Genomic DNA, 22948 nt, shown 5'->3' with positions numbered 1-22948 from the left:
ACTGAACTGGAAGTATGGTAAAGAAGTGTCAAGGATTATCCGGAATTTCTACTTTACGCAAATGAGTTGATAGTGAAAACATTAACCTACTTCATGTATTTTTTAAGAATAGTTTTCTTTCTCTGGGTGACAGGTCAGAGTAAGGAAGAATTAAGGAATGAGTTCAGACTTACATACTTTGGAATTTCTGTTATTTGTGGGACATCAAGAGGTACCTGGCAGACAGCTGAATCTGGCTCAGAAGAGAAATACATTCTGAGATAGATTTGTGAGTCGTCGTTATACAGGTGGCATGTAACAAATCATGTGAATAAATAAGATCAACAGGAAGGGAGAACAGAAATAAGTTTGAAGCACCTCCTGGAGAATACAAATATTTAAAGAGGTTGATAGAGGACCAAGACCTAGCAAAAGACTTAACAAATGGGAGGTCAAAGACATAAGGAAACAAGAAGAAGAGAATATCCCAGAGATGAAGCTGTTTCAAAAAGGAAGGGGTTGGGGGAAAGGTGGTCGAATAAAATGTCCAGAAAATGATTCTTTTCTCATTATCTGTCCCCAAGTTTCATAAAAGAGCACTGCTTTTCTAACTTTAATCATTGGAAGAGAGGCTGTGACTGTTATTCACTATAATCTATGCTCTATTTTTAGTACAAACTTACAAACTCTAAACCTAAAGCAAATGTAAACTCAAGTTTTTGGTGTTATTGCACTATCTCTCATTTTTTATTCTAGTTTCTACGTGCTATATATTCAAAATGCAAGATGCTACCTATTTTAATTATGATGAAAAAGAGAGTAGGTCTGTTTCACCTGCCGGGTAGAGCATTAAACAGCATTTACTAATATAAATAAATGCCATATAATGATGTCAATTAGACTAGATTTGGGGGTGAGCGGTAAAAACAGGCAAGTAAAATTTGGGAGGCGAGGGGTAAAAACGAGCAACTAAAATGTTCAATAAGGCAGCTGCCAAAATCTGAGAGAAATATCTACAACTGTTCAAAGTACTACTTTTTTATAATACTCTTTCATAAGAGCATCACCAAAGTTAACAATTTTAAACTTCAGTCATTGACAAACTACTGATACACAGAACATGAATGAATCTCAGAAGATTTCTGCTAAATTAAAAAAAAGACATAAAGGGCTATATATAATTCCATTTTTATGTTCTAGAAAAGGAAAAACTATAGAGACAGAAATTAGATCTAGTTGCCTTGGGCTGCAGTAGGGGCAGGAAACTGATTACAAAGGGACACATGGGAACTTCTGGGGTAACGGAAATACTTTGATTGTGGTGGTGGTATTAAGATGGTGTATGTTTGTCAAAAGTCATCAAACTGTACACCTAAAAGACTGAGTTTTACTGTATAAACTATACCTCAACACACCTGACATATTAAAAAAAAATTCAGTCATCAGATCAGTATTTTAACTGAATAGCATTTTTCTCCCCAATGACCTCTGAACGTTTTATTGGCCTCCTGCTCCCCAAAGGGTACCCTGCTTCTGCTGGCTTAATGTCTCAGAACTCTGGTGTCACTGGTCTCAGACACCACTCTGCCGTCCACTATTCAGCGGGTGGTGGTCTTTTGGATAGTTTGCATCAGTTGCTGCTGTCCAGGGCATCACCAAGATTGAAGTCCTTGCCTTCTTCAAGCAGGCAGTGGTAGGTGGCACTCTCAGCCTCCAGCTTGACCTCAGTGTTCAGCAGGGCCTCGTACTCCTGCGTCTGGTGCTGCCCCCTGCCTGGGTCTGTGCCAGCCCTGACTCCAGGTGCAGCAGGATTCTGTTGAGCTGCTCTATCTGCAGGACATAGCAGGTCTCCACCTCCCTCGGGCTGTTCTCCAGAAGCTGGCCTTCAGATTTCTCATCGAATCCAGGTGGATCTCCAATAACTGGACCATATGTCTCAGCTCCGTGAGTGTCATCTCAGCAGCTCCAACCTCCGCGGGCTGAGTGGTGACCACTGTGGTGCTCTTCTCAATCTGCTGAGACCAGTACTTATCTAGCTCCTCTTGGTTCTTCTGAGCTAGCTCGTCGTTTTGGGCCTGGATGTCTGCCATGATCTTGGCGAGGTCCTGAGATTTGGGGGCATCTACCTTCATGGTCAACCTAGAGCTGGCAAGCTAGGCTTGTAGGCCTTTTACTTCCTCTTCGTGGTTCTCCTTCATGAAGAGCAGCTCCTCCCTGAGAGCCTCGATGTCTGTCTCCAGCTATGGCCAAGTGACACTGGTGTCACCAATGACCTTGCAGAGCCCATGGATGTCGTTCTCTATAGACTGGCACATAGCCAGCTCTGTCTCGTACTTGACTTGAAAGCAAGATGGGCATTGTCAATCTGCAGAACAATGCAGGCATTGTCCACAGTATTTGTAAAGATCCGAGCCCTCAGATCCTCGATGGTCTTGAAATAATGGGCCCCAGTCTCTGACCTGGGGTCCCTTCTTATCCAGGTGTGCCCAGATGTTGCTCTCCAGTCTCTGGTTCTTGGTCTCCAGGCTCCTCACTCTGTCCAGGTAGGAGGCCAGATTCAGGCTTTGGAGGGTCTCTTTGTTCTGGATGCCTCCCATTCCTGCCAGACTCCAGGCCATCCACTTGGCCAGGCCCCTGGACCCCAAGCTGCTGCGGAAGCTGGTGGAGCAGGACACGGAGATCTGGGAACCAGAGCCCCTGGCACCTGCAGAGACGCTGCTGACCGGTCAGGCGCCATAGTTGGCTGGCTGGACAGAGCCCAGGAACCAGTAGTTGATGGAGAAGGTGGAGCGAGTGGTGAAGCTCATGCTGTCCGGGGAGGAGAGCGAGAGGACAGGACTCAGGCTTTGCTGACCCTGAATAGCATTTTTTACGCGCTGTAACGTATTTCTCATTAGTTAACTTATCTGATTATATATAATACTTAAATTGGCAAAGAAAATAAAAACTAAAATAAATCCAAAGATTAAAACAAGAAAGTATTTAGATACTTCACCTCTTGCAATACTCCAGTATCTTACTGGATACTGAACTGAACAAATCAGTTCAGAAAATCAGAACAGAACAGAACAAAAAACTCTTCCTGTACTTCACGATCCTCCCTAACAGCTTAAAAAGGAATGCTGCTTTAAATTTTTCTTCATGTTTATAAAGTTATGTACATATTGTTAGGGATATATGTAAATAAAATATTCCTACCCCCAAAGCAAGAAGCCCTCAAGGACACAGCTCTGCCTAAGAAAATTATATTTTGAAATTAAGAGAAATATACTTGCCATTCACTAATCTTAGATTTAAAAACATACCTTTAAGAAACACCATATGACTCAATTCTAACTAAACAACAAATATATATTGAATACCTAAAACAGGAGCACCACTGTGATGATGTTATAGACATACAGATGAAGATAATACAAAATCTCTTTGCTTTCACAGAGCTGACGGTTTAGTATGGCTGACAAATATAGGAACAAATTATTTTATCAAGAGATACAAGTAAAAAACTGTACAAATGCTATGAAATGGAATGATCAGGGAAACTTTTGCAAAGGCAGTGCTTTTTCTCCTTAGAAAAAATTTCTGGTCCTTGAGCTGAAATTCTGAAAAGTAATGTATGTCTATAGAAGAAAAGTGGGGAAAATACACAAATAGATATTTTCATGGCTAATGTCAATGTTTTTCCACCAGTAATCTATTTTGAACTTATGCAGATCTCAGAATTTGAGGCCTCTGAAACTGCTCTGGGTTTCATCAGAGAAAGTAATACATTACAAGACCATCCACATTAACAACAAATACCTATATTAGCCACAGTATGTAAAAATTTGCTTTGGGGGAGATGAAATGGACACTGATAGTTAAAGGAAGAGATACATAGGAAAAGGGAAAGAGAAAATAGTAAAAAGATTAGTAGAGTTAAATAAAAGTGTATGTCACGTGTGTCTTTCAGGATAACTTGAAGGTAAGCTTATGGAATAAATATTAGTTTCCGAATTCTTTTCTTAAAGGGGAAAGAATCAGTAGTTTTCAGGTCATGACATTTCAACTTTCAATCTTAGAGCTTTCTGAGGTATAAGCAGAATCCTAGGAAGACATTTTTTTCATGTACATCAATTTTAAAGAATAGTATTAATAAAAAATAAATAAATAATAAATGATGTTATGCCCAACTTAACACCATGTAAAATTTCAACTTGGTCATTACCATAAAAAACACCAAATTACATAGAGCATACACTCAGATGATCAATGTCTTTAGCTGGAAACTGGCAACCCACAATCTGATTCAAATAGACAACTAAAGGCAGGTTTTAAAATACTGAAAGGGTTGACAAGTAGCAGTGTTGAGAAAACTCTGTAATGTATTTCCTTGCCAGGATTAAAGGACATTTGTGCTTTACAAATACCAAATTAAGTATCATAAATATCAATCATAAAGACTAATATTTTAAAAGTAAATTATATCCAGAATTTAATAATTTATTAGTGTTTTAGACATTGTTAGTTTTAATGTATCTAGAATAGTATTTTTCAATAGTGCTCATATAAAAATAACCATGCATTTCATCTGCATAAGTGACCCAAATATGTTAATTCTAACAAAAGGAAATCCAGCATTTTAAAATTATGTCACAGCTTCTGAATTTCTCAGGATAAAAGTACATATATAATTATTTTAATAAATTAATATTGCTAATTTGTGAAGAAGTTTTTCTTTTCTGCCAAACGACAAATACGTACAAAAGACAACTCTAAAGGAATTTGGTATATCCACGTTAAGAGATATGTTACACATGTAAGATGGCAAAGCAGTTTACCTACATGAATTATTTCGAAAATTTAATGCATTCTTGGGAATTTTTTTAATGCTTAACATTATTATTAAAAGTAACAAGAGTCACAATAAAATCATAAAAATACAGTTAACGTATAAATTAGCATGACTGATCATTTTTTAAAATTTCAGTATTTTTATAGCCTGAGAATAGCTTTTGCCAAATTTCCTAAAGCTACCTATTCCACAGATGCCTACATTCAATATATTCCACAGTACATGTATTTAAAAATCAATATCCTATTTATATGCATATTTGAATAGACAAACATTTTGTGTACTATACATAAAGTAACAAGGTGGTTAAAAAAAAAAAAAGACTATAATCAAATAATGAATCAGCTATAACTGACCAAAACATTTTAGAATTACTCTTGTAAGCCCCACAAGAAAAACAGCGTCACTAACTTCATAACCAAGACTACCCTTTCACCAAAAATTGTGTTATAAATTTTGAAGAGCCAGGGTGGTAGAATGTAAAGAATAGAGGTTTTAGAATTAGATATATTTTAGCTGGAATCCTACTTCTAACACTTGCTAGATTTGCTACCCTGAACAAGTTTCTTAAACATGATGAACCTCAATTTCCTCTGTAAAAAGAGAACAGTATCACTCACTTCACTGAGTAGTTGGGTGGTTCAAATCACAACACACAGTATCATGGTTAAGGCTTACGGGTAAAGTATAAACTCTGAAATCCCTTCTCCACTTTCTTTAACTTACTAGTTGTGTGACCTTGGGCTAGTCATGTAATCATTCCATATCTCAGTTTTCTCATACAACTAACTTCAACTTCATATTCAACTTTTCAATACCTTGAGGAACTAAAAACTTTTTCCCTGGCACAGTTTTTGGCACATGGAAACATTCAATAATATCACATATTACAAACATAAAGCGCTCAACATAGAGCCAGACACAAAAAAAAACCCTTACTAAATCTTAGTTTCCTAAACTAAGTTTCAAGTGATGCTGTACAGTATCTAAAACTCAAATTCACTCCAGAAAATAAAGATTTGTCATAAAGATGAGAAAAAGACTATTTCAAATGCGTTAAAGGAATTCCTATAAGGTTGTATGTAATGGCAACAGTTCTGGAATAAGTGCACAACCTCCCAAGTTGAAGACTGTAACGATCAACATTCTCTGGCTATAAAAATACTGAAACTGTACAAAATGATCAGTCATACTAATTTATAGATTCAGCTACTATCCTACAATTGGTCATATACATTTCTATGAATGAAATGACTCTAAAGCTGAATTTTGTCTTTCTAACAACAGATGCTTTGACAAACAACTTCAACTCAATATAAAATACTTAAACGAACTAAAAGCTTCAGATTGCTTACCAAAAATTGTTTTAAATATAAGATGGTAAAGAGTTACTGATTTTTAAAAGTATTATATATACAGAATATATAGCCTGAATTCTATTTCAGCTTCTTTGCCTGAAATACACAATTTTCTTGACTAAATGACTGGCAAGTATCAAATCAACCAACACCCAAAGGATAATATTAAAATTTCACTGAAACTAGACATATAGAATCCTGAATCCATAAGAACAAATGTAAATCAGACTGATCATTTACTAATTATAGGATCATGGGCAGTTTTCTAAACCTTTCCAGCCTCAGTTTCCTCATCTGTAAATTGTAGATAATTATTGTTTCTACTTTTGGGCTTGTTAAAAGATTAAATGAGATATTATGGGGACAGACTTAACTCCTGGCATATAGTAAGTCCTCAAAATCTTATGTGACAAAATCTTAGCTGGCAATGCTACATCAAGAAACGATCTCTCCTAATGATACAACTTTGGGAATAGCAAAAAAATATGTCTTAAAACATAATGCAATTTGACAAAACTCAATTCAATAAAATTGACTCCAGATTTACACACACACACACACAAAATTACACACATCTATCTAAAATTACTTTTATTAATTTATTTGGGTGAAATATTCTACGCACATAAAATACTCTTTAAAATTACAATGATGGCCTTAAGAGACATGGAGTTTAAAATTCTTTTTAAATCAACCAGAAACACTAAAATCCCACTCTATTTTCATACCAGGAAAATACAACCAAGAAACAGGTATCATCTCTCTAAAAGAAGAGGAAAATGCACTTTGAACTTAGATAATTGAAAAAGTCACAAATGGTATCAGTGTCAGCGCTGAGCAATACCTAGCTTCAAGACCAGAGCTCACACATTTCTTAAAGCAACGTAATCTAAGAAAACACTAGTGTCAGGGAATCCCTTATTCTCCTGCTGACTTACTACATGAATCTATACAAATCATATGGTCTATTAAGTGTCAAGTATTTCATCATTAAATGGAAATCATGCTGGTCACTTCTCTCACAGGGATATCAGAATATTTTTAAATGAACTCAGATCATCTTGAAAAAGAACTAGTTTTAAAATACAAAGAATTATTATAAATGACAACTGCTGAAAAAAGAAAAAACTGTGCCTAAAAAGTCCATCTTAAAATAATTTTTAAAGGCTATATAAGACCATAAATTACCACCAAACCTAACCTAGTATGCTCAGGATATTAAAATAAGCATGTTCAACTGAACAGTTAATTGTCAGGCTTCTATAAAGGTTCCTAGTTAGTTATTTCCCATTCATTTTTATGGCAAGCAAATGTGATAAACAGAATTAAAGTTACATTTCTCTAAAAGGAATTATTGTTTACCTCAGACTCCCTAATCACTTCACATAAAACTGAAATCTTAATTTAAAATTTTAGAATTTCTTCCAAATTATGCTTTTCCTAATAAGCACCAGAAAGGAGGATTAAATGAAATTAAATAAAACTCAAACTCCTGGTTTTTATTTACTCTTATATTATCAATTACTACATCTTATTTTGAGGAAGTAAAAATATCACAATGGGGTATATCAAACATGTAACACAGATATGTTCAAATATTTCTATGACAGTTTGATGATGGACTGGTACCAAAAAATTAAATCTGCAATTAGTTGAAGAAGCCTTAGAAAATACATTTTTCAGTGGGGTAGTCTGGCTGCAAGTAAAGAAAATTTTGTATTGGTATAGCTTTGCTCATATTTTTGAAATTTAATAATGATTACTATGAAGAACCAAGTTTACTGCCACAGTAAAAACTTTCCCTTTTCATCCCTAAAAAGAATCCCAAGTAGACAGTTTTTCTTTTTTCAAGTAATGTGTAACTTTTGCTTAAAAGCAGAAAATATTATAATGATCTCTACAACAGGTTCAAAAATGTTCTCAAATAACTTCAGTAAACAAGTTGTTGAATGACTTTAAAAAGGAAGCATCCTATATACACTTCTCAAACATTGAAAATTATCTATCTAGTGTTCAACTGTAATTTACTTTCATTATTTACTTGAAATCTCTTTTCAAGTAAAAAAAGTTATTGACAACTCTTCCGAGTCAAGAGAAACAATAAGCGACACTGTTGAAATTTTCTTTAGATGTATTAGAAAATATTTCTCCAAATAATATAATTAGGATTATAAGATTACTGGAACACTTCTGATTTTTCCTTTCACCGAATTTTAATTTTTTTTTTAATGGAAATAGATGATTAGCCACTGGTGAATATTCCAACCAACAGAGGGGAAGCAGAACAGACTACACTCTTTAAGGAAACAAACTATTCTCTCCAACTAGATTATCAGAGATTTAAAGTTCAAGTTTAAATTTTACAATTTGATTTTTACACAATGTTTTCTCCTTTAAAAATGACGTATTTAATTGGTTTGGACCAAACAAAACACTTTTTTAAATTTAAAGAAACGTTTACGCTATCATAATGAAAGCTATCACACAACCTATGTTACTCACAAATTACTAAATATGTAGAATTGGGAAAATAAGTTGGGAAGAACTAATTCACTATAACTTAATTGCAAAGTCTCAAGAAAAAAAGAATCAATCACATAAACCCATCTCTAACACACTTATTCAAACATCTGCATAAGACAACCTCCAAAAATAAGTTGCTTCAGTTCATGAAAACTAAGCAAGCAGAACTCCTCTTTCCATTATCTTTAGTAAACATATGTTTATCCCTTGATATACATCTTAGTATTTTAATTAAATAAAAGTTGTAGAGACAATCACAGGAATATATGAGGGCCTTTGAAACATTTATAATGAAGCCCTTACCACCCCCATCCCCAAAAAAGCAAACCCTCTGCTTTCTTAAGATGTGAAGTGTTCCTCCCGTCTGCTTTCCCTCCCTGGCATGCCCCCCACTCGTACACCCCCCACCCGCAGTAGGCCTGAGGCCCCGTAGCAAACAGTGTCTAACAGGAGCAGGCAGCACAAAGACAGGAATGGGAGATTAGTGGGAGGGAGGGAGGCCGGGATTGGGGCTCAGCAGGAGCTTCAGGCTTTTTAAAATTCAAACTGCTCCCTGACCAATACAAATCACGGACACGCTACTGACTACTACACGGATTTATAGCATTAAAAACATGCCTAGTACGTGACAGCTATATTAACTTCATTCTTTTAAACGTTTATCCGTACGTTTGCAGGAAATGTGAAACAATTTATTGTAAGCAGGACGCTAAACTCAAAAATAACCTCCACAAAATAACTTATTCTACAGTGACAATAATTTAATGACACAAAAAATTTCAACCAATGTAACATACACTAGTAAAACAAGGGATTTCGCCAAGCAGGGCTGCTTCATTTTAACCAACGAAAGTTTTCCTTCAGCGAACATGAAACAAAGTATCAAAACGTGTAACCCAGGTACATTTTTCTAGTAATTTGCCTGACTGAGGAATTTTAAATTGGTGTTTCCCCCTTATACCAACCTACATTACGAATGCCTCCATAAACAAGCTCGAAACACTTAACTTACTCATGAACTAGAACTTGTCAAGTTAGAACTGATATTTTTCTCCAGCATTTACAGATACATTTGACCTATTAAAATGACACCTCTCTCATTACACAGTCAAACATCATGGCACAAACAGCCAATGACAATCCTGGGACCTCAAGAAGAACTGCCCTGACATGAAAGGATGGCACCTTCTACAATTTTTTAACCTCCCAAGGATTTTAAGTATAACTTAATTTCTTCTTTTTTTGAAAAAGAAAAGAAAAGAAAATTGATTTTACCCGTATCTCAGTACAATTCTCAGAACACTTAGAATTCTTTGTATGCTCCTACACTTTTTGGTCAGGAAGTACCTGAGGTTTTTATGTATAGTCGTTTAAAACTGCCCTTACATAACGCATACAAATAGAAAGTGGCAGAGTAAACCTGTCAAGTACTTTATACTTGTCTTTGAATAAAAAGTCCATGTGCGACAACACACTGTCAAACAACAACATAAAAGCTCTTGGGGAGGGGGAGATGTGCAGTGTCTGCCACAGTGTGGTTTTCTGTATTAAATATTCATGTGGACGATTTAATTCTTTAAAAAAGAAAATGAGTCTTTATGAACTTTCCAACGTCCAAACAAGTTTTAGAAAGAGAAAGAATTACCACTGGATCCGCGTCTGAGTATTTACGTTTGTCTCACTAACTGAAACTACTTCCTCCCTTCATGGGGTCACAGGGGGAAGAAGGGGGGTTGTTTGTTTCACTGGGACGTTCCCCACTCCCGGACCGGGAAAGTTGTAAATATGGGGACGATCAGGGCACATTTGCTGTTAGTTGTATTGTTTCCGCCTGCTCACTAGCTACGGCTCCTCTCCCGGGCGAGGCCTGTCACCGACCAGCAGTCGCTCCGCTCAGCCCGGAGCTCTCCTAATCCCCGAGCTCAAGTAGATTCCGCTGGCCCGCGGCCTGCACTCTCCGCCGGGCCTACGCCTCCCCGGCCGCCCAGCAGGAGCCCAGTCCCCGCCACCGGAGCCGGCCGGGAGAGGGTACAAAACCACCGCCACCCAAGGCGGCTGCCACCAGAGAGGAGCGAACTCTAGACTCGCCTGTGGAAGAGACCTGGGGCCGCTAAGGAAACGGCGGGGAGGGGAGCGAGGAGGAGAGACGCTGAGGACCTGGCGCCGCCGCCGCCGCCGCCGAAATAAAGAGCAGGAATTTACCTGGGCGAATCGGCGTCTGAATCCAAGGGGAGGCCGAGGCCGCTGTGGCGAGAGACTATAATCCGGGCCGGGAGGGGGGGTGGCTACGGCTCCTCTTCCGTCTCCTCAGTGCGGGGAACATGTAGAGCCGGGGGGAGACCAGCCGAGAAGACAAATCGTTGCTTCTTCTTCCTCCTCCTCCTCCTTCTCCCACATAGAAACACTCACAAACACCCGACCAGGGGCCCGAGCTACCGGGGGGGCATCGCCGCGGGCCCGGGAACCAATCCTCCTGTCGGCGGGGGCGTCCCTCCCTGCGGCTTGGTGGTGTCGGGTGAGTCGGTACCGACGGAGGGAGGGGGGGGAGGGCGGGGGGAAGGAGCCCTGTGTGTGTCTCTCTCTCGTTCCGTCTCTCCCTCTCAGAACAAAATGCCGACCGGAAGTGCAGCTGCAGGAATGACTCCCTCCGCCGGCGCCAAACACTAACAACCACCCCCTCTTCCCCACTCCACTTCCGCCACCGCCGCCGCCGCCGCCGCCGCCACTTGGGCTCGCGTCTTCGGCCGCGCCGCGCCGCGCCGCGCCGTGCCGCGCCTCGCCTCGCCGCACCCGGGCCCAGCCGGGGCCAGCAGCCGGGCGGCGGCAGCTCTCCTCTACGCCCTTCCCCTCAGGGCGGCTGTGGATGTTGCCAGTATTGTCGATGCTTCAGAGCGACGTTTTCCCTGCGACACAGGCGGGCCGGCTCTCCTCTGTCTTTATTTTCCTGGAGGCCGACGGGAGCGGGGCCGGAGTTCGGTGGTGGTCGTGAGCGTGGGGAGCACTGAAGCCCGGACGGGCTCGCAGGTCGCCGACGGCGGCCGCTGGAGGCCGCGCTGGCTGTCCCAGGTCGTCGTTAGCTTTAGGGAGCCGATCTCCGGGCGGCCCCACAGAGGACGCCCGCGATTCGACGGCGATGATGCCCGTTTTAAATGGTGTCCCTGCAGCTGGGTGGATGGATGGATCGTACACCTTTCCTTTTGTGAGCCGGGACCTTACGCCCGACTGCGTATTGTTTCTGCGGAGTAAGAACGCAACCCTTGGAGGTGAAGACGATTCTCGGCTGGATTGAATTGGAATCGTGTTTGTGATGCGTTTATTTCTGGAAACAGGCGATCTCCGCTGCTCTTGCTTTTTGTCAGCAGAGGATTGGGTTCTTCTCTAACCGTCGGGATGAAGGCCTGTAGGCGACGCTGCGCAAGCGAGAAGGTGGCCCGCGGCAGCCCCGGCGCCCCCCTCTAGGTGTGGGTGGAGCCGACCGCGCGGGGAGAACTGCCGGCCCCGACTCAGCCACCGGCGACTGCGGGCGACCCGCGGGCCTGCGGCCAGCTAATTTCAAACATCGTTTTCCTCTTTAGGTTTGGAACACTGAGGCGCTGGACAAGGCTGGAATACAAAATGTGATTATACGTACAGTACTATGCTTGTTGTAGTTTTTAAATTGTAAAACAAGAAGTGACTCCATCGTTCCACAGTTCTCTATTAAGTTTTTGTAAATTAAAAGGGGGCTATTTTCGGTAAAAAGTGCAGTAGGTAAGCGGATTTTTATTCAACCGGGACGAAATTCTTGTTATATGAATTGTATTGTGTATTTGTGTGTGTACCAGTGCGCTAAAGTAAGTAGGAAAACTTGCTTAGATTATTCCTTTTGTCTGGGGCGGGGGGGGGCCAAGATCCTGTCACTCCTTTTCTTTAGGCCCTGCGAATGGCTTCCCTTCTTGAGGGGAGTGAGCCAAATCCTTGACCGCGGCTGAAGTCCCCGCGCGCCTTTGGGGGTGGGGGCGGGCCTGCCCTCGTCGTTCCCTCTGCCAGGCTCTCCCCTGAGCGTCCATAGGGCTTGCTCCTTCACCTTCAGGATTTTGCTCAAGTGTCACTCATTGCTTCCGCGGCCACTTTTAAACTGAGCCCTAGCCCCCTTCTCATTTTATCCTTTGGACAGTCTACATATCCATACTTGTTTATCTTCTCTCTCCTTCCCCAGGGGAATGTAAGCTCTAAGAGGACAAGAGGTTGTGTTTTTCTGCACTGGTGTTACGGCCAGCGCCTAGAATGCCACACTGTAGATGCGTAGTGTGTGGTTAATGAATGAATGACGATTATAAGGGCCTTGACACTCCCCCATTTCTGTCTTTAATATGTACTTATATGCTACAGAGAGCTTTATAAAAGATTTTTTAAAAGTTTATTACAGAATTCTATAAAAAGACATTGCTTCTAAACATTGGAAAGCCCTCCACAACACCAGAAACCCACAAACGCGGGATAAAATTTGTTTTTAGGCTTCTGTAAATGGGCATGTCCGAGGATAGTGCATCAAATGATCATATCCATACTGGGCCGATTATCTTTGCTCTCCTGAGTCTCAAACTGCATTCTTCATCTTGTCGTCCTCTGTCTTGCAAAATACATTAAAAGTGAGAATTTCGTTGGCTCAGACCAAATCCAGCACTATTGGAAAAGTTCATTCAGCAAGTATTTATCGGGCACAAATGGGTACCAGGCACGGTAATTCAAAAGGTGTGTGTTTCTGAGGCTAGGAGGCCTTACATAAAGGATCACATATGGCTACTTTGGTTGCTACTCAATGATGCTGTCAAGCAAAGCAGATGCTAGTGAGATTTGTTTTTAGTTTTCTTCTGAAGAAAAGATTCAGTGAAAGCTGAGGTCAGGCTTAGTGTGGATATTTTAATTCACCATTTAGTTTGCTGTTTGCTTACACTTAGGGTAGCATTAGATATACTTAATCATGATTTTTGAGTATATAAAACGTGGGAAATTTTATTTCCTAGTGGCTGGAAAAATAGGCTTTTTAAATTAAAATAGGTAAATATATCAGTAAGCTAGAAGCTATGCAGTAAGGCTTTGGCTACGGTATTACAAATTTTCCTATTTCATGTATTGAATTTTTGGACAAGAAAAGATAGCCTTGATAGATATTTTATAACCATTAATACAATTAATTAAACATTGTTTAGTAAATCCAATAGTCTGTTCATTACTGTTTTTCCCATTAATCTTCAGAACAGCTTTAAGTTAATACAGATGGCTCAGAATGTGTTTTTCACTCAGTTTCAAAATACTATTATTTCAGTTCACTAATAGAAGCACAATTATCTTCCTGTCTGCTTTCTTAAATGTTACTGGTAAACTAGTAATTTTGCATGTCCAGGTAACTGCAGCTGCTACGGTCAATTTACTTTGGAAAGTCTTGGCATTACTGTGCCACTTAATTTAAAATTTTAAAGTTTTTTTTAGTTTTTTCCCCTTCTTATTGAGGACTTATTAGGTGCTAATTAGGTTTATGCTAGGCATCTCATACATGGTAGTGAATGAAAGCACAACACTGCCTCTGAGGGCTTTAACTTGTATATAGTTTGTACCATTTTTTTTCCAGATTACAGAATCAAAGAAATTGTTTCAATGTATATCATAGTATTTCACTATTAAATCAAATGGTATTTTGCTTGCATAAATTTAAGTATCTAAGTAGAGATCTTACATAGAATCTGTTAATCTAATATTAGTGTTTTCTTCATTTCATTGTCTTGGGGTTTTTTTTTTTTTCTTAATAATTATTTCTCCCAATATCATACATTTGTTTCGCTCTTACATTTTTAAGTCTTTTATGTTCCAAATCAGGTGACTTACATCCTTGACTTGTCCATTGAGGACAGTCCAATAACCCTTTATTCTGACTTTAAATTGCCTCCTTGCTTCAAGAACTGAGTTACATGACTCAGTTTTCTTTGCTAGGAATATTCCTGGATAGTCTCATATGTATTCTTGATAAATGAATTGCAGAAGATTTTATTAAAAATTTTAAATGGATTTCAAGTATAAACTATCTGTACCAAATGTCATCTCCAGGAATTTCTACAACTGAAAAATTACGAATTGTTATTTTTATTGAAGAATATTTATCTTTAAGATAAATGCAATTTGCTATAAAATGATAGAAATGAAAAATTTTAGAAAATCATTTTCTTTTCACTATTTTATGCCTGCCAGTTATCCTTTGTTAGTGATAAAATTGTCTCTTATGGGAACAAATTTGTTAAAGGTAGAAAAAAAAACTGGTAGTGTATGTATGTTTTGTAGATTACTTTAGACGCTACCAAAATTATTTCACATTTAGAATAATTAAATTGCTTTTAGGGTGATGGATGACTTAAACTGGTGAAGAGTTAATTAAGGATATTGATTTTTAGGGCAGAGCTACAAAATTATCAAATCACTTAATACTGTAAATATGTTCCTGTTTCAGGTTTTCAAAGTAAATATCTTAATCAAATTTGGAAATAGTATATATGGAGTTTATTCAACGTAGTTTATCTATTTTGTTAAAATTATAGAAATGAATAGTTCTTTTCCCATGGATACCTTTTTTCATCTTGGCCTATTCTAGTCCTTTAAGAACAAGCTTTGTCCTTTCATTAATACTTCTCACCTATAATTACGAATTTTCTCTAAACTTACAGATTTTATTATCCATGCCATCTATTTATAATCCTATGACACCCCTATATTGTTTATTATTTATTTGTTTGTTTATTTTTTGAGATGGAGTCTCACTCCGTCTCCCAGACTGGAGTGCAGTGGCGCGATCCCGGCTCACTGCAAGTTCTGCCTCCCAGGTTCACGCCATGCTCCTGCCTCAGCCTCCCTAGTAGCTGGGACTATAGGCACCCACCACCACGCCCGGCTAATTTTTTGTACTTTTAGTAAAGACGGGGTTTCACCATGTTAGCCAGGATGGTCTAGATCTCCTGACCTCGTGATCTGCCCGCTTTGGCCGCCCAAAATGCTGGGATTACAGGCGTGAGCCACCGTGCCTGGCCTTATTGTTTATGTTTTTATGTATCTATGCCTTATGTTCCTAAATCAAAGTGACCAGTTCCATGTTATACTACAAGTTTCACTGTGTAATGCATAGAGAATTACACAGAGGGAAGGGCCTCAAAAAATGCACTTCTGAAATATTTAATGTAAAATTATTTAAGACTATAAAGTTTCATGAAAGCCTAATCTTCCTGGAACCTACACATACTCTGCATGTGAACCAGAGTTAAACTAGTCAAGTATTTTAATGCTGAACTAATCTGGAAAAACATCATTTAAAAAATGACTGTTTATGAAGAAAGAATACAAAATCTATTAAACTTAAAGCATCTAAAATAAGTATGAAGAGAGACTTATGGTGCTCATTTTAACAGCATTCTTGAGTACGTTAGCTTGTAGTCAAAGCATCTGTGGATTATAGTACCACTATGGATCATGAAATTAATTTATTGCATTATGACTAGCATTTTTAATTTAAGATATAGAAAAGAATAGAAAATAGAAGAGTACATCACAGATGGTAAAGGTATGAGGTATGTGTTTTTAAGTAAACATTTATTCATGTGTATGTGTGCTAGGTTACCTTGTAAAATATATTCCCTATTGTGGGTTACAGGCCAAAAATTGTGTTCATTTTTGTTTTTAAAAGTCTACTCTTCAGATTTTCCTTAGAAAATGGGGAAAAAAGGAATGTTAGAAAGATCTGACTGCTTATGAACTAGTGAAGGATTTTAGAGGAAGTACTAGGATATTTTAGAGATCTGATACTAGTTTCAGAAAGGTAATCTTAAGGCAAAGGGTAGGAAATAAAGTATGCTGTTAGTAGAAATGTCAAATATGGTTAAAGTTGTGAGGAGGAATTATTTTCCTAGTGGACCTACATTTGTTGTGTGTAGATCTGTGACAATTATTGATCTGTTTTAGCACATTTTCCAATCTAAAATGTCCAGTACAGCACAATAATAAACATGGGGCAAAATATATGTTTGTTTCTATTTCTTCCCACCTTCCCTTCAATCTTAAAACAAGTGTTTATTAATAAGTCAAAGCAAAGCAGATTTCTATCTTTCACAGAGTAATTATCATAGGAACAAATGTACTCTCTGAAAATGGTGGAAACTCCTTTCTCCCTCCAAAAAAACAAACCTTTAATAAGTGTTTACTCTCTAGCCAAAGTAAATAATTTCTTAAATAGGTAACTCTCATTTGCCATCCAACTCATTCTATATACTTAAGATTCTATGTACTTAAATAAATGTACTTACATTTGTGTACAGGATTTAAAAGGGGGAAACTTAGGAAGAAAGGAATTGTGTATAGAATTTAAAAAGGAGGCATTATATTGCGTAAGTAGAATGAAAAGTATCTAACCAGAAAGCAAATAAGGATTATATTATACTGAAATATTTTAATATAATTTAAATATTTCATTACTCTTTCACCTTATTTGCTATTTGGAGATTTCAGTATTGTGATGTTGGCAAGTCTTTTTAAAAGGGCATTAATAAAAATTTTGTTTTTCAGGCATGTGATGCGAAGTCCCTTTCCATTATACATAAGTAAGGCCTAGGTTGATTAAAACCTTAGCTAAACACAAAATTTGCTAGAGAATCAACATATAAGAAGCTCTAACTCCAAGCTTATTCACCCCAAATATTTCATCAATGTAATACATACCCTATTGAACTAAGAAAGGAATTATATTACTAACCAGCAGAGGGAGCCAAGTCAATCATGAAAAGTAGGAGTATAAAGGAACATCATATGACCTCCTGTTTTGAATTTAACTATATGGCCCCTGCTCACTTTTTGGGTTTACCAAAAAAACAGTCATAAGGAGAGAAAGGTGACCAATGTATCAAATAAGGATAGAGTGACAATTATGACTCAGAATTACCTTGCAGGAAATAAATTGGAAGAAAAATCAAATGTGGAAATATACAAGTGAAATGTCTCAGTATTATAACCCAAGATGGAAAAACCATGGAAAACAGTACCTTAGTGCCATGATGAATTGCTAGCCAAATGTAACAGTGAATATTTCCTAATAATTCCATTTTCACTTAAAGTTGAAATTAGGCCATAAATAGACACATTTTAAAACTATAAAGTTGGTACAAATATCTAGATTGTACATCAAATTTATGTGCATTTAATCTAAGAAACAAGGGATAAAATTTAATAAAAATTATTATAGCGAAGTAATAAGGACAATATTTTTCAGTTTAAAATTAGAGAACAGGCCGGGCGCGGTGGCTCAAGCCTGTAATCCCAGCACTTTGGGAGGCCGAGACGGGCGGATCACGAGGTCAGGAGATCGAGACCATCCTGGCTGACACGGTGAAACCCCGTCTCTACTAAAAAATACAAAAAAACTAGCCGGGCGAGGTGGCGGGCGCCTGTAGTCCCAGCTACTCGGGAGGCTGAGGCAGGAGAATGGCGTAAACCCGGGAGGCGGAGCTTGCAGTGAGCTGAGATCCGGCCACTGCACTCCAGCCTGGGCGACAGAGCCAGACTCCGTCTCAAAAAAAAAAAAAAAAAAATTAGAGAACAGAATTGTTTCCACTACTGTTTATTAACACAACAGGCCGGGCGCGGTGGCTCAAGCCTGTAATCCCAGCACTTTGGGAGGCCGAGACGGGCGGATCACGAGGTCAGGAGATCGAGACTATCCTGGCTAACACGGTGAAACCCCGTCTCTATTAAGAAATACAAAAAACTAGCCAGGCGAGGTGGTGGGCGCCTGTAGTCCCAGCTACTCGGGAGGCTGAGGCCTGAGAATGGCGTGAACCCGGGAGGCGGACCTTGCAGTGAGCTGAGATCCGGCCACTGCACTCCAGCCTGGGCGACAGAGCGAGACTCTGTCTCAAAAAAAAAAAAAAAAAAACACAACAAATAAAGTAATATCTGTTTTGTGAGAGATGTTTGGAGGAATCTAGTAGCTAAGTGATTATGTCAGTTTATTTAATTTTGTCTAAGAACTTTAAAATGCCTGATAGAATGGGTGCATATTGAATGAATAGATGTGATCTCTTTATTATTTGAAGTAAAACTATAAGAGCTGAGCGTTAGCTAACTGCATCAAAATAAAAAATGTAAAGACCCAAACATGTTTAGTTAAATAACCAAATGAATTAGCTAGTCTAGCCCCTTACTCGTTTCAAGGTTTGTGGAAACATACCATATATACTTTCATTCATGTGTTTATTCCTTCCAAAAATATACTTCTTAAGCACTATCTCCATAGGACATGGAGCATATCTTCATTATTAAGTAGACAAACTTCTTAAATTTTGTTGAAAAATTTAATTTCATTGATATATGAACAGTCATACAAATTCAATATGCAACCAGTAATTTCAAGAAAGTGATTCATAGAAGCGAATCATTTATGGGACTAGACTGCCTTTGTAGGACTAACAAATCAGGCACAAGAATAGAAATTATAGTTTAATAGTCATGCAGCTGGAGGCCACAAGATTCTGACCCTCCTGAAACTGCTTCTAAGATCAGTGCTTAAGATATTCTGCAGACCCTGCACTTGATGGATCAGCTGGCACCACCCAGATCAATAAACTGGCTCATCTGATCTTGTGGCCCTCCACCCAGGAACTGAGAGCAAGAGGACAGCTTCAATTCCCTATGATTTCATCTCTAACCCAACCAATCAGCACTCTCGATTCACTTGCCTTCCCCCACCCACCAAATTATCCTCAAAAACTGATCCCCAAATGGTCGAGGAGACTGATTTGAGTTATAATAAAACTCCAATCTCCAGCCAAAAAAAAAGCAAATTATTTGATTTTGAGTATTAGAAAGTAGACTGTAAACTTCTCGAAGGGTATATTCTTTTATAATGCTATATTATCCTGGCATTTTATATATTGGCATCTGGCGTCAAGTCAGTTAATCACAGTGATGATATCCAAGATGTACAGCTCATCAGTCCTAGAGACTTTTTTTTGTTTAAGACAGAGTCTTACTATGTCACCCAGGCTGGAGTGCAGTTGCACGATCTCCCCTGCCTTGGCCTGGGAAAATGCTGGGATTACAGGCCTGAGCAAAGGCGTCCGGCCTAGAGACATTGTAATACCAAAGAAACCTCAATGCAACCAGTGTTAGTTACTACTTCTAATTATTTGTTTCCTTTACACACGAGTTGTGATGAATGTGGGCTATTAGAATTGGATAAACAGCCTAAGCTTTTAAATGTTTTCACCCATGAAAAATAGCTATTATGAACTTTAAAAAATTAAATTAATGAAGTGGCAATAGCTTCACCATGAACTACTCCTTATTGATAAGCATAATAATGGGTTAACTCATGTCAAAGTCCAATAAAAACTAGTAACTTTGTCACCAAAGTCAACATTTCAGAATCTATGATATATAGTATAGGTATTCCTGTTTTATCTAGTTTTCATTTAACAATCTAAAAGATTCTGGCCGGCACAGTGGCTCACGCCTGTAATCCCAGCACTTTGGGAGGCCGAGGCAGGCACATCATGAGGTCAGGAGATCGAGACCATCCTGGCTAACACAGTGAAACCCCATCTCTAATAAAAATATAAAAAATTTAGCCGGGCCTGGTGGTGGGTGCCTGTAGTACCAGCTACTAGGGAGGCTGAGGCAGGAGAATGGCGTGAACCCAGAAGGTGGAGCTCGCAGTGAGCCGAGATCACTCCACTGCACTCCAGCCTGGGCAACAGAGAGAGACTCCATCTCAAAAAAAAAAAGGAAGATTCTGACTAACAATAAACTCAATAAACTCAAAAACCAAACAAAGGCTGGTGAGAAAATAGCTCATGTCTTATTCCAGAGTAAGGAATGGTGACAGATTAGGAAAAGCATCAAAAAAGTGACTTCCAGTGAACAAAATCAGGAGGTTTGAGTAAATAATTTCTCTTTTGCTAAAAAACTAAATAATAAAAGTTTAGTCAGGAATTGGTACCTACACATGAATACTGCTTTTAACATTTTTCGTTAGACATTTGAAATATTTTATTTTCTCTTTTAAAAAAAAAGCACCAAAACCAAAATTTAATAGTAATATTTCTGATTTATCAGCTTCTTTCCATCTTACACTGTCAAATTCTGTACTGCTTTTAAGGCACCTATAATTAACTCTACAAAAACTGTACAATTAACACTCAGCATTGCCTTCTTCCTAATTCTAACATCAACATTCATCAGCTTTCTCCAATACAGTCAGATGATTCCTTATAATCATATCTAGCCAAATGATGTAACTTTTGCTTGATGTATGGGAAAATAGCTTACATTATGAATTTAGAAGAGCTATAGTAGTATTTGACAATATAGATGGAAAAGTATTTTTAATTTAAAGAACATATTGCACATCTTTCAGAATTTCTGTAAAAACTTTTGAATGTCCATTTTGTCTAGGAGCTTAGAAATGATCATGCTTAACTTTAATTTTGTGTTTACATTAAATCTTTTGGATTATCATTCTGTACACAATATTGCTATAAAACATCATAGTTGTGAAATCTGGCTCTTTAAGCGATGCTCACCAGAAAACTGGTTTGAAAACTATTCTGACTACAATGTAGCTATTATATTCACTGATAGGAGTTTAGTATGCCTCTGAATACAAGTAAGTCTCTAATTCCCAATTTTTTTTTGAATATTGCTATATTCTAAGAGTATCAGAGTATGAGCTTCTTAAAGGAATTTTGAATTAGCATATACACATTGACAGATAACATTCTTAGGTGGGGCGTGGTGGCTCATACCTATAATTTCAGCACTTTGGGAGGCCGAGGTGGGTAGATCACTTGAGGTCACGAGTTTGAGACCAGCCTGGGCAACAAGGTGAAACCCCATCTCTACTGACAATACAATAATTAGCCAAGTGTGGTGGAGCATGCCTATAATCCCAGCTACTTGGGAGGCTGAGGAATGAGAATTGCTTGAACCTGGGAGGCAGATATTATCCCACACTCAACAAATAAATATGAAAGAACTTTATATACAGGATAATATCATGATAAAATTTGCATTTTAGAATAGCTCTACAATTAACAATAAAAAAAGTACCTATAACATTACCCCACAAAAGGGATAAGATGTGGTGAACTTGGAAATTTCATACAATTTAGAAACATGTATTGAGCTGTAAAAATGTTCATATTCATTGACATAATACTTTCTCATCCGGACTCTTGAGGTGGCTATATATTGCTTTTGTAATTTCAATTAAAACAGAAGCTTGGGCAACTGACTGAAGGAAGGATGGGATGTAAGAGAGGGTGGAGAAAGGTGAATCAAAGAGAAAGTTAATGTAATCAGTCAAGTGATTTAATAATTTATTTTTAGTAGCAAATTCTCCTTGACAATAATACTTTCAACTTAATAATACTTTCAACCCACATCTCGAAAGCTTACAGCAAACTTTCCAAGTAGTTTGTCTGTTCTTGCCCTGAGGTGCAACTCCAATGCAACCCATGCTTGCTAACCATTCTTGCTGCTTCACTTTCATCACTCCTTCTTAACATATTTGTCTTACTACCAATCTTCTCATAATATCTATCCACTCACCATTGGTTCCTACCATCACCACACATTTTGGTTCCTTTAAATCAAGATTAATATAGCCTTGATTGTTCATGTCACCTAGTGGCAAGATAGAAACTAGCATGACAGGGTGGAAGTGAAGATTATGCCATATTTCAGAGGTTTGCATGTTTTCCAGTAGTGAATCACAACTATCAGAAATCCATATGTATGTGGGCCACATACATTTTAAATTACAATAGTAGAATTATAACCTATTAGCTATTCAAAAGTATTTAGTTTTTGGCTGAGGACAGTGGCTCATGCCTGTAATCCCAGCAATTTGGAAGGCTGAGGTGGGAGGATTGCTTGAGTCCAGCAGTTCAAGACCAGACTGGGCAACATAGTGAGACCTCCATCTCTAAAATCAATTTTTTTTTTTAATTGGCCAGGTGTGGTGGTGTGAACCTTTTGTCCTAGCTACTTGAGAGGCTGAAGTGGGAGGATCGCTTGAGCCTGGGAGGTAGAGGCTGCAGTGAGTCATGATGGCACCACTGCAGTCCAGCCTGGGTGACAGAGTGAGAGCATATCTCAACAACCAGAAAAAGTATTTAGTTTTACAGTATTACAAAGTAGTGTCACATTGGTTTAATGAGTTTTATTTATAAAAAGATGTAAAATT

The 22948-nt window shown here is 38.4% G+C and overlaps 1 protein-coding gene and 1 pseudogene across 1 annotated transcript in view; both read right to left on the bottom strand.

The window, feature by feature from the left end:
- Positions 1-11386, bottom strand: part of NIPBL (NIPBL, cohesin loading factor) — a 194717-nt gene extending 183331 nt beyond the window's left edge. The window contains exon 1 of the mRNA XM_025387913.1: positions 10897-11386. The gene's annotated coding sequence lies outside the window, so the exon portion shown is untranslated. The remainder of the gene's footprint in view (positions 1-10896) is intronic.
- On the bottom strand, positions 1521-2337 carry LOC112626983 (annotated as a pseudogene).
- Positions 11387-22948: the final 11562 nt, after the last annotated feature.

This window comes from Theropithecus gelada, chromosome 6 (genome assembly GCF_003255815.1).
Source record: "Theropithecus gelada isolate Dixy chromosome 6, Tgel_1.0, whole genome shotgun sequence".
Taxonomy (NCBI): Eukaryota; Metazoa; Chordata; class Mammalia; order Primates; family Cercopithecidae; genus Theropithecus; species Theropithecus gelada.
The sequence above is the reverse complement of the archived record's forward strand: the minus strand, read 5'-3'. Positions and strand labels throughout refer to the sequence as shown.